General features: G+C 47.5%; 1 protein-coding gene across 3 annotated transcripts in view; it reads left to right on the top strand.

The window, feature by feature from the left end:
- Window positions 1-829: 829 nt before the first annotated feature.
- The window catches only part of LOC142767596 (uncharacterized), a 174,724-nt gene continuing 162,597 nt past the window's right edge, over window positions 830-12,956 (top strand). For all 3 annotated transcript variants that reach the window (XM_075869591.1, XM_075869590.1, XM_075869592.1), the window contains exon 1: window positions 830-960. The gene's annotated coding sequence lies outside the window, so the exon portion shown is untranslated. The remainder of the gene's footprint in view (window positions 961-12,956) is intronic.

Here is a 12,956-nt window from a genome sequence, read left to right as displayed (position 1 = left end):
TGCTTCCCGTTTCCCCCGCCCTCAAGAGTAAGCATAGTCAAAACATGACGCAAAAGTTTTCAGCCTCCCTGCCCCCTCCCCCCCCCCCCCTGCAAGAACACAGTTTTCGTTGGTGCCCCACTCCCCGGGAAAAAGCTGGCGGCGCCCCTGATGCGCGCCATTGACATTTGATTGCTTCAGCATACTCCTACACACATCAATTCCGTACCTAAAACTAAACCTATATATGTGTTGCACATAGATGAGAATACCATCTTGTTCGGTAAATTTTACGCTCGACACATTGCGATTCAATATGAGATATAACAAAAAGTGAGCCCATCACGCCTAGTTTCTTCCAATGTGCCGCTAATGTTCTAAATGTGCGGTAGATACTGTAGAGCGTGACCGTTGCCTACCAGTGCGTTTTACGACACTGGACTACCTTGTACAGTGTGGTGCAGTGCGTTTCAGTGCACTGGACAAGACTGGTCACGCTGTATACGGTGTCCCAGTGCCGCCCGTTGTGCTGTAGTACACTGGGACATATTTTACAGCATTTCCACTGTCATCCAGCGCTCAGCGATGCACTGGAAGACAATGGAAACGCTGTTTTTTTATTTCGATAGGGCAGTGCTGACGTTATGCTTTCGCGTTGCTGCTGTGCTACTTTTATTGACGAAGGCAAATGACGCCAGTCGGTCTGCTATGCGAAGTTTATTTGTTTTGCACTCTGAATTTTTATAGTTCATATCTCTATAATTGGATCGAAAATTATTTTTTGTTTCTCTCCGTCATACTTGGAATGTCCATAGCCCTTGAAGAGAAGACGTAGTACATCTGTAAAAAAAAAGCAGTGTTCATTAATTTTTCATAGCCGTGAGGTTGTATATATGAGGTGATAACTTCAGAATTCACTCTGCAGAGAAGATACTTTCAAGGCTTGAAACACTGCAAGCAAGTTTGGCGTTTTGATAAAGAGTGAGTTTGGATGTCTTTTCCAGATTTTTTGTGTTCGCTAAAGAAAAAAAAACGAATCCCAACAAAACGTAAAACCTGATATCAACATGGCAATAAGTCTTCACAACCTCTGCTTTTGCCATCTTTATTGAGAAGTGACTTTACTCAATAATCAAGGATCTTTCTCTTATAGGAGCACACCCGCTACATTTTTTATATAAATTTACTATGCTTTTATATAATATTGTTATGCTTTTTGCCTCGTTTTCTGCTTGCTGTTCTTAGGAAAAAAATGAGAAGTAAGTTGTATTGTGACAGCAAAGATGCACCTCTCTATTCAAAACATTATAGTGCGTATAAGTAATTACCTAGTTCGAAAAAAAGTTGTTTCAGGGGATAAATTTTGGGAGTAAGCATACCGGCATTTATTTGACGAGCAGCGTTAGTGCAAAAATTTAAGTAAGTAAATACAGGGCGGAGCTGTAATAACCATACCTTGTCTATACAATGCGTGAACTTCAGTCTAAGTGATTCGGGGGAAGATCGCTCTCATTTAGCAGAAGTAACAGTCCTTGTGAGCACAGTAATGAGGCTCTAACATATTGCAACAATATGCATTCGCTTTGCGCGCCATCATTATCGTACTTACTCGAAAGTAATGCAATTTTATTTCAAAATTCAACCTGCATTAAGTCGATCCTTCTAATTTCAAGCTTCTTCACCTTACTACAGCAGGACAAATTATTTTTTTTTCTCAACCACTGTTGTACATCTGACTAAGCAGCCAGTCGTTGACAGAAGACGTTTTTTTTTCGAGTCAGGGAGCGATACGTCGCAGTCGAACGTTGGGTGTGATTTCTGGCAAAAAGAACATGCTTTTTTGCAACGGCACTGTTGAGGACTGCCGCTGATGCCATTGGCTGATTCTTGCGACTGCTGGAGGTCTGTAGTTTGCTGTTGTGCGACATCCGTCATTGCTAGGGGTCTGCTGCCTGCACTCGTCCTCGATGCGTTGTTACTTGAGCAACTGTCGAATTTCTTCTTCCGAGTTTGGCGGTCTGTTCGCATTTGAAGTTTCAAGTCGCCGTCATCGGTGATATTCCACCAATAAATGCTTTGGAAGCGAAATCATTAACACATCGCACAAGATGGCAGAGTAGCAGGATTCCGTGATGCCGAGGCCCTTGAGCACCTTTGTGTTGATTGAAACGAAGTCTTAAAAGCTTCTCAGAGCACTAGCATTCGCTGACATAGTGACGGGTTAGAGCGAAGATTTTCGAAATGTCTCTGCTCAATCAAGCGCACGTCTCTGAGCCGCTTTTTAAGTGTAGAAACAGCGTCCTATTAACTGTTATTGGTTATGAGTATGCCTACAATAGCCATTGCTGCAGGACCATCGAGAAGAGATTGAAGGTAGTGGAACCGATCAACGTTGTTGAGGCGTAAGTTCTCGCGAGCGTAGTGTTGAAAGAGGTCCCAAAATGGTAGCCATTTCGTGGGGCACCTGTGGAATCTTATTAGGTCTAGCTTGGGAAGCCTTGCTCCTGTGCCACCGGAAACATCTGACTGGGCTGCTTGACGCGGCAGAGAAGAGTCGGTTGGCAACTCACCTTTGCACCTGGCTGGTCCTGATGTTTGGACAGCCAGCTCCTCGATTTGATAATTTGGAAGACCAACGCTCCTTGCAGTTCGGTACTCGTACTCTGGCACAGAAACCATGTCCGCCAGCACCTCGTCATCCGTCATGTGGGCGTGCAGTGCTTCGTTAGCCTTGGCAAGCTCGTCGGCGCTTTTCATCAGGGGCTGAAGATTGCTGCGAAGCCGTGCCAAGTCAAATTCAATGGAAGCTAGAACCTCATCAATGGCATTGATAGTATTGTTGCTTTGCCACCGTCAAGCTGCTCTCTTGTTTTGCAGAATTTTTATACTCTTCCTTGAAACCAGGTTGGCTTACGGCACCAACGTAAAATCTCTAGATTTCTATTGTAGAAAACCGGGTTCCACGCACTTATACGTCTGGAGACAAAGAACAGATCGTCTCGACGCTACCGTTTATTGCGGCGCGGATACTAGAACAACCCCACACGCCACGCGCTCTTCCTCGTTCTTCTCATTCTCTTGCGTGTGCAATGTGCACTGTTTTTACAACACTCGTTGAAGCCGTTATAATTTCCAGTCATTGTCGCCGCGGACACACACATCTCTCCTCTATCCTGTGTTCTTGTCCCACTCTTCTGTGACATTGCGCCCTCTGTCGTCGCCCCTTTTATCCCCTCCCCCGCTTTCGGCTCTCGCAAAAGCTTCCTTCTCCAGTTCGCAGATGTCACCATCGAAAACTTACGTGCCTCCATCTGTATAACAAACGTGCTTTCTTGGCGAGACTTTTTATTCTGTGGTGAAGTCATTGGTCACCTTGGGGAAATTGATTCTGTTTCTTCCAGTGACCCACCTGATGACTTGCCATCATCTCACGTACGCGCCATTACTCCTGATACCATTCTCAGTTCATCTCCACAGGTCTTTAAATGCGAAGTATTTTTTAGCGAACTTCGGTGACTTAGAGCGTATCTATCTATCTATCTATCTATCTATCTATCTATCTATCTATCTATCTATCTATCTATCTGTTTATCTATCTATCTATCTATCTATCCATCTCTCTCTCTCTCTCTCTCTCTCTATATATATATATATATATATATATATATATATATATATATAGCCGCTTAGGTTTTAGTTCTACTGACAGTTTTCATAATGGTAATAATACCAAACTTGATATGGCATAGCATGACTGCATGGCGAGTGTAAGCGACCAGTCATAACATGAAAATCATGACATGTGTGTGATAAAAGTCATAACTGAAATTTCAAGGTCTTGCTTGTCTTGCGGTGGCTTCGTTCACATGATATGTTGCAAAACTGGTATGGTATGGCATCCCATCATAGCAATTGCAAGCGAGAGACCCTACCGAAGAAATCATTACGTGCATGCGCTGTAAGTCATGAGTCATGCTTACACGTTACGTTCATGGGGCGCTCACGGTCGTTGCGGTAGCTTGACATATACCAAATTTTCGGTATTACAAGATGTGAATGCATGACGAAGGTACACTTGTAGTGTGAAATGAGAGCCATGTGATGCGTGCATTATACAACATGACCGCCACGCTCATGATGTGCTGGCGGTCATTTCGCTGGCGCCACATATACCAAATTCGGTATTACGGGCCGTGAATGAATGGGAAAGGTATATGACTGGTGCAAACAAGATAATCACAAAATGCGCGTCATGTAACAACATGACTGTAAGCCTTTCAGACGATGCGCTTGCGGTCGTTTTGCTAGCTTCACATATACCAAGTTTTGCATTACGGGACGTGAATGGGTGACTAAGGTATGTGACTGGTGCAAACATGATAATCATGAAATGTGTGCCATGTAAGGAGATCACTACATGTCACACTCAAGGCACCAATACACTTCGATGGAATCTGGCACGCGCACACACCTGTGTTCGTTGCGCCGCGTCACGACGGCGATGCAACGTAAGGCGCCGATCTGCCTGCCTTAAAGCGCGCGGCGTCGCGCTGCGTTGCATAGACTCATGCGCGTTTGAGCGCAGCCGGTGTCGCTTCGTGAGGAAGAGAGGCAGATGCAGTGCAGTCTGGGTAACGTCGTCAGCGTAATATGCACCATGTCGTACTTCTCAAAGGCTACCGCACAGCTGCGCTCAGCGATACTCACCATGTCATATTTCGGGAAGGTCGTCGCCGGACTGGCGCGACCAGCGCAGCCCGGCGGCCAAGCATGGTCGCGCTACACTGCCGGTCGCATCAGGCTGCACAGTAGTGCTCGCGTTTTGCTAGCGCAGCGTCGCTGCCCAGCGTGCAGCACGTCAACGTTACGTCGGAGTGCACGTATTGGGCCATTCATGATGCGCTCGTGGCCGTTTCTTTAGCTCAAAATATGCCCAAACTTAGATTCCGGTGGCGTGAATAGATTACGAACGGGCATAACACGTTCAAACATGATAATCACGACAAGTAAGTCGTGTACAGCATAATATAACCCCGCCTTGAAACGTTGGGCTGAATTTGAGGTGACACATCCAGCCTTCTCATTCGTGCTTCGCATATCATAGATTCCCACCGTACGTCAGATCCGCCTTTTTTTCCCCGTTGACACTGAACCTCCCGCTGTACACCGTACCGAAATTTTGGCTCTACTCGATCGCTTCAAGATATAATTTGACCACAGCCAACCTTCTTTCGGTTACACGTCTGCCATTGTTCACCACATCAACACCCGTAGCCATGCACCTTTGCGCCAGTGCCCATATTGAGTTTCTCACGCTGAATGCCGTGTCATTGATGATCAGGTGAACAATATGCTTCGACGAGGTGTAATATAAACTTCAGCCCTTGGGCCTCTCCAGTTCTACTGGTGAACAAGAAAGGTGGCAGCATCAGATTCTGCGTTGGTTATAGTTGTCCTAATAGGATCACTCAAAAGGACGTTTATCCGCTGCGCAGAATCGATGACATTCTACACTCTAAGGCAAAATTACCCGAAAAAGGAGTCACGAAGCCCAATAGGCGCACGCGATGAACGGATAGACCATTGAGGAGTAACCACAGAGAAAAGCATCTGGCGCAAAACCACTTAATCTCCACAAGCGATGAACTACCCGGGCATTGCATGCAGCGTTAGAAGCATTGCCAAGGTGACGAGCCCTCCTTTTTCACAGAACACATGTCCTTCTCCCCCTCTGCTGGCTCAGTCTTTCCCCGTATTTTGCTGGCGGTGGTTGCGCAGTGGCGCGCACAGAGTGCTCGACCACGACCGCCTAGATTCGACGATCCAAGAACTACGACGTGGTGCTTGTGTGTACGCCTGAATGAGCGTGAACTGTTGCTATGGCGTTTCGCTGCACCCTTGAACTCTGGAGCGAGCCTCGACAGGTCACCACGCCACGCTGTATATCTCTGGATTCAAGATAGTCACGACCAACACACGAAAGTAACAGTTGGGAAGGCCAATATGGCGGCCGAGAAGAGCAGGCCTATTGGATATATACTTCAGTCCGACTCAGGGCAGAAAACAGCGCTGGATTCTAAGGCAAGTAGGTTATCATTCTTTATTTTACTCTACTTGTCGAGTGTGCGATACGGATTGCGCTTGCCGGCAACGTGATCGATCGTGTTGTATAGCGCACGCACGAAATTCATCGCGAAGGTCAGCTTCAGCGTTTGCAGTTTGCCTGTGCTTTGCAACCACCTGGGAATTGGGCGCCATTGCCGTCGGCCTCTCGTACTCTCGCTCATCGAGTGCTGGCCCGTCTTCGCCCCCGCGATGAGCTCCGCGCTGAAGATATTGGGCTGAGACCTCGTCGCTGTGTTGGGGGTCGCCGAAAACACGTTGCGGGTTCTCGTGAAGGGCTTAGTTGTAGTATGTGGCGCACTGTAAGAGCACCAGCACGGGCCAGCGGGACTTTCACTAGCGTCGGAACTCACTGAAAATTGGTCGCCATTACAGTTGGCTTCCCCATCAGTCGGTCGCAAGCAGCTCGGCACAGTCCGTTGGCCGTGGCGGTGAACTCGCATTTTCGCGCTGCACTCGCTCGAGTTCGTGGGAAAGGGCCGCATTACCATCGAGTTCTTCGGCGCAAGCTCCAAACCAGCTCGGTGCTCTTCGTGGCGGAGGCCAAGCATACGATCGCTATCTTGTTCGAAGTTTTCTGGCGGCAGACGCTCCGCGTGCAGTGCCGTGTTTGGTCTCGCGTTCGCTTGCTCGAGCTGAACGGCGTCACTCGCTTAGGACTCGCCGACTTGATAGCGGCACGGTGGTTCGTGGAGTTGTGACAGCGGCCGCCTCTCCTAAGCTGCTGCACTACGGGGATCGAAATAAGTCTTTGACGATGTGTGACATCGCGGTGAAGTTATTAGCATGTCATATCTCACATGATTTCATTTCACCTTGCACGTATTTCTCAAATGCATTTGTATTCATCCTCTGTCACGTGTGACTCACTATTTTACGTACTTATTGTGCAGCCATGGGCACACACCGTGCTGAAGACTGTGCGCTGGCGTCTGAGATGCCCGTCATACACCTCTTTTGTCAGAGCAGCTTCAGAAGGACTGTGTGAGATGTGAAAGTAAAGTTATTTGTGTGTGATATTTTAACGCTTGTTTTTATATTAACGTGCACGTACTTGTGATATGCGTGCATCTTCATCTTCTGTGACGTGTGCCTAACTATTTTTACTATATTATTGTACGTGCAGCCGTGAGAATGCCACAGGCAGAAGGCTGCATGCGCTGGCGTCTGCAATGCCTGTCATCTATCGCTTAGGTCGGAGGTGCTCCCCAAGGAGTGAACAAGATTTGACAACGAGAATTAACTTGTGCACTTCACCATGAATTCACTTAAAAGAATGGAGAAACTTCAGGTGCATGTAGTAAATTAAAGATTTCGCTGTCTTACTTTGTCTTTCGTAGTTGCCGTGACTGAGAAAGCAGTTACACACAGCTGTCTAACTACTTTTTCGCATGTTCTTCTCTGCGGAATTCGTTGGTCACTGCGCAGAAAAACAGGTAAAAAAAGTATTCGGCCTGGCTTAAAATAAACAAAAACAATGTTAGAACTGGGGACAAAAAGTTCATTCGATTAGAGTATTTGATTGGATCAACCGTTCGTACGCCAATGTGCAACTGTGACGACTAACGGTTGCCCGGTAGGGTGTAAATGTGGGGATTAACAGTTGCTCTATAAAGTGCAATTATAAGGACTAATTGTTTGTCCTTTAGGGTGAACTGTGGAAATAACCGTTACTCACTAAGGTGTAAGTGTGAGGACTAAATATTAGTCCTTTCTGGAGACTAACTGTTAGACCCGGTGTCATTAGTCCTTAAAGAGAATAATGGTTGTGGCAGCCCCATTGGTATCCTAAAGGACAAACCACACACCCTTTTAACACCCTTTTGCCTTGGAGTGTAGATTGCTTGCAAAAAGCAGAGTTCTTTTTTCTTCTTAGACCTTCGATCTGGTTACCGACAGGTTGCTATGAATAAAGCCGACCGCTCCAAAACTGCATTTGTATCGCATGGCAGATTTTACGAGTTCAACGGGATGCCATTCGGCCTCTGTAATGCGCCTACCACCTTAAACATGTGGTGAACAATATCCTCAGAGGTTTTAAATGAAACATATGCCTGTGCTGTTTGGATGACATTGTCGTCTTCTCAAAGGACTTCAACTCCCACCCCAGCCACCTCGGAAGCGTCCTGACTTTTCTTACAGATGAACTGCAGCTGAATTTGAAAAAAAATGCCACTTCGCCGCCCGCTATCTTACCATCTTGGGGCATCTTGCTAGAAAGCAAGGTGTCCGTCCTGATCCATCCAAAGTTCCCGCTGTCGCCGACCTTCTCAAGCCGGCTACATCAAAATAACTGCGCAGCTTCACGGGCCTCTGTTCATATTTTCGCCGTTTTGTGCGCAATTTCGCCAACATATTCACACCCCTGACACAGCTACCTGCCGATAATCACGACATCTCGGCATAGTCCCCCGCATTCGATGAAGCGATCCCCTCTTTTCACATCTACACCTTTCCTACACCACTTTGATCCAGACGCTCCAATCGAAATCTATACGAACACTAGTGGAGTAGGCCTCGGCGCTATTTTTGCCCAGCATTAATCTGGTTTTGATGGGTATGTTGTTTCCTACGCTAGTCGCACCCTCGCTAAAGCGGAAAATAACTACTCAGTAACAAAAAAAGATTCCTTGCCGTGGTTTTGGCAATCGAAAAATTCCGACCTTACGTATAAGGCCACCCATCCAACGTCGTGACTGATCACCACGCATTGTGTTGGTTGTAGTCATTAAAAGTTCCATCTGGACGCTTTGCTCAGTGGGCGCTACGTCTTCAAGACTACGACATTCGTGTAGTCTATCGGTCAGGCCGCAAGCATTTGGACGCCGACGCTATTTTTTCGCTCGCTACTTTCCACGAATAAATACAGCGTCTGTTTTCAGCTGCGAATCTTCGTCACTCTGAACAACCAAAGAATTCATGGATAGCGTCTCCCCTAGAGCACCCATCTCAGACGTCGCCACGTACTAACAATCGTTCACTTTGACGAATTAGCACATTGCAAAGCGCAACTCGCATGGTGACAAAATTTTCCACACGAAACGACTTTGACATAGAGTTCGAGATACTCCGAGCACTTCGACGCTCAACGGAGCGTCGGTATTGGCGACAAAATCAATTCACGAACTTAGGACATTCAGGAAGATGCAAAGCAAGACTTAGCGTCGCATAGATAGATTAGCATCAGAACGATGGACAATGTTTTGCCAGTCACCAGACCCTCACAAGGCACTATCACACATTTGGAAAACGGTGCAAAATCTGCGTCACCCTATAGGGTGACGCAGATCTCTCTGCTTCAAGACGCTGTTTAATCAAAACGCTGTTCAATCAAAACGCTGTTCAATCAAAACGCTGTTCAGATCAAAACGCTGTTCTGTATACAGAACAGCGTTTTCCATTCAAAGCACTTGCGCTATTTCAAAGGAGGCAAGACATCGATGTCGCAGAAGATTTCTGTGCGCAAATCACCAACCAAGCCACTCGTCCAGATTCTCCAGTGAGAGGTGTTGTCCCCCGTTTCGGTGACTACCACATGGACCTCCCTTTAACAATTGAGGAGCTCGAGGCAGTAATAGCTCTCTGCAGACGTTCAACTTATCCGGGCCCAGATGGTATTCCATACCGAGCCTTGTACAACCTTGGAGAAGGTGCAAGGAAAGAACTGTTGAGCCTTTACAGCATCTCGTGGCAGGATGGCAATATATCTGACGACTGGAAAGTAACCCGCTTGTTACCCATCTTGCAGCAGGGCATATCCCCACTCAAGCTCGCCTCATACCACCCAACAGCACCGGCCAGCTGCGTAGCGAAGATAATGAAACAGGTGATGGTTGGCCACCTGGTGTAGTATCTTGAGTACGACAAGATTTATCTGAATTACATGGCTGGTTTCCGACGCAAACACTCTTCCATTGACAATGCCGTTGATCTAGTTTCGTACGCTCAGCATAAAATATCCCGTAAGCCACTCTCAACAGCTTTGTTTCTAGATGTGAAAGGCGCATATGATAACGTTCTCCATGAAGCCATTTTGGGTGCTCTTGCGGAGGTTGGCCTTGGTGGTCGAGTCTTTCGGTGGATTTTGAGTTACCTGGCTGCAAGATTATTGTTTGTGTTAACAGAAGATGGCTCAACTACGCGACGCTATACTTCCAGAGGTGTTCCTCAAGGCGAAGTTCTAAGCCCGACACTATTCAATGTTGCACTGATTGGCCTTGCTGAATTCTTGCAAAGTACCATTAAAATCTCAATATACGCAGATGATATATGCGTCTGGACTTCGGCAGTCACACGTCCTCGGATATGTTCCCGGCTTCAAAGAGCAGCAACTATGATTGCCAACTACTTGTTAAAACAAGGTCTCAGCATATCACCAAAAACAATGCGCGCTGGTGGCCTTCACTCGCACAGCAATGACCCTTTGTGTCAACGCAATCGGCGGGCGACCAATTTCTTACGCTAGAACCCACCTGTTTCTAGGCATAATTATTGATAGGAACCTCTGTTGGAGTCCGCATGTGACCAATATGAAGAAGCGCCTGACCGCTATTTCCAACTGTTTAGGTTCCTGGCAGGAAAGACGTGGGGGATGTCAGTAGACGCAATGATGGAGCTCTACTTGGCCCTGTTTTTCGGTTTCCTCAGATATACCTTGCCCCGGCAAGCAAGATCTGCAAGACCAATGTTCGTGTTTTACAGGTAGTACAAGCCCAAGCACTGAGAGTGTGGCTCGGTCTGCCCAGATGCACGTCAACAGAAGCAACAATTGAAATTGCTGGTGACTATCCGATACAAACTCACTTTGTTGTAGAAGTCCGGAGGACGCACATCAGACACTTCGCACGTGCTCCCTGCCATCACCTTGCACTGTTGCCTTCAGAGAGGCGCCAAGCATCGTTCGCTAAAATGATTGTGAAGTACAATGGGAAACTTCCCTCGCGCTTCACTCCTGCATCTAAACCATCGATACCCCTTGGTGTCTTATTCGACCCACAGTGCATCTTTGTGTACCATGAATCTGAAGGAAATCTGAGCTTTCGTCGCCCGTGCTGAAACAACTGTCTCTACTTTTGCACAAGAAATATTCAGACAGTGTACATATATATATATATATATATATATACCGATGGCTCCACGATCCGCCAGTGTTCGTCAGGTGCAGTAGTTGTCCTAGCAAGAGGTGTTACCATCAGCTTTAGGACTGACCACTCCTCGGCATCTACAGCAGCAGAACTAGCTGCTTTGTGCGCTGCATTTTTTGTGGTCAATCGGGAACCACCACAACAATGGTAGATTTTCAGCGACTCAATGTCTGCCCTACAACCTGTGCTCTCAGCACTGTGTCGCGGGCCGTACGGACAGCTTGTTTTCAAAATTCGATGCCTTCTACACACTTCACACGAGAAAGGGCATCATGTGACGTTTCAGTGGCTGCCAAGTCACTGTGGCGTCATAGCGAACGAATATGCCGATACTTCCGCGCGGGCAGCTCATGAAGGAACACGAGAAAAAGCCATACCACTTTCGCGGACCGATGCTGCCAGTAATCTTCGGCGACTTGCGCGGGAAATTTTGTCTGTCCTATGGTGCCCGCAGAGCAATGAGACGAATCGTCAACAACACCTGTCCTCTTTGATGGCTCTTCGCATGCCCACTGGGCTCGACCGAAGAGAAGCCACCCTTCTTCATCGCTTATGGCTAGGAATGGCACTTACAAAATCTTATTTCTTTGCCATAAGAATGGTCGACAACGCTCTCGCAATACCTGACATTGCGAGGAAACGCTACACCACATCCTGTGCGACTGTTCGCAGTATGACATCCAGAGACAGTCACTGGCGTCGTTTTTGCGCGCATCGATAACAGCCAAAGATCTGTGGACACTATCCTGTCAAGTACCCGACAGAAGACATTGCAACAGAAGACGACGGAACCTGTGTTGAAATTTCTACACGACACGGACTTGAAAAAGCGGCTGTAACAGCAATGTCCCACACCGCGAAAGACAAGACTGGACCATGACTGAGTGTGCGCTCGTGTGCTGCCGAATGTGCTGTGTTTATCTCTCTTCCCTGTCTGCTCTCTATCTTTCATCTCCCTCCCAAGCGCAGGGTAGCAAACCGGCTGCCTATGGGCTGGTTAACCTCCCTGCCATTCTTTTCCTCCTATTTTCCTTCCTTCACAAATTGCCCGTCATTTTACAATCTGTGACGGCAGTGTGTACCGGCAAAACTACTTATCTGATGGGCGCAAATGGTTCTTGGTAATCCTTCATCACCTGCGTTCTGGCGTGTCCTGATGTCTCATACGTAGATCCGCAATGCGCCTATGCTGCGGTGGTGAAGACGTATACTCGCCTCCAGATTTGATGCTACTGGCGCAGAATGCCCTGCTTTGTTCGGCAGTACGTCCGTTCATGTTCCTGGTGCCAATGACGGAAGCGCTCCCCTCGCACCACCGCAGGGCCACTCCAGCCACACCTTTGTACTTCTCGGCTTTCCGGCCGCATCGGACTCGACTTGTACAGTCCCCTACCATACACATCAAATAGAAACCGCTGGGTCATCGTAGCCGTGAACCATCTTACGCACTACGCTGAAACTTCGGGGCTTCCCGAGGCCACCGCACGTGAAGCCGGCTTCTTCATTCTGCGCAACTTCGTCCTTCAGCACGGTGCACCCTGCGAGCTTCTCAGTGACCTTGGGCGATCCTTCTTGTCAGAAGCTGTAGAAGCCCTTCCTCGCGAATGCCATATCGTGCACCGAAAAACCACCGCATATCACCGCTAAAGTAACGGAATTACCGAGCCATTTATTCACATGCTAGATGAAATGCTATCCATGTATGTTTAT

This window comes from Rhipicephalus microplus, chromosome 7, assembly GCF_043290135.1.
Source record: "Rhipicephalus microplus isolate Deutch F79 chromosome 7, USDA_Rmic, whole genome shotgun sequence".
Lineage (NCBI taxonomy): Eukaryota > Metazoa > Arthropoda > Arachnida > Ixodida > Ixodidae > Rhipicephalus > Rhipicephalus microplus.
Note: the sequence above shows the minus strand (reverse complement) of the source record. Positions and strands in the feature narration are given on the sequence as shown.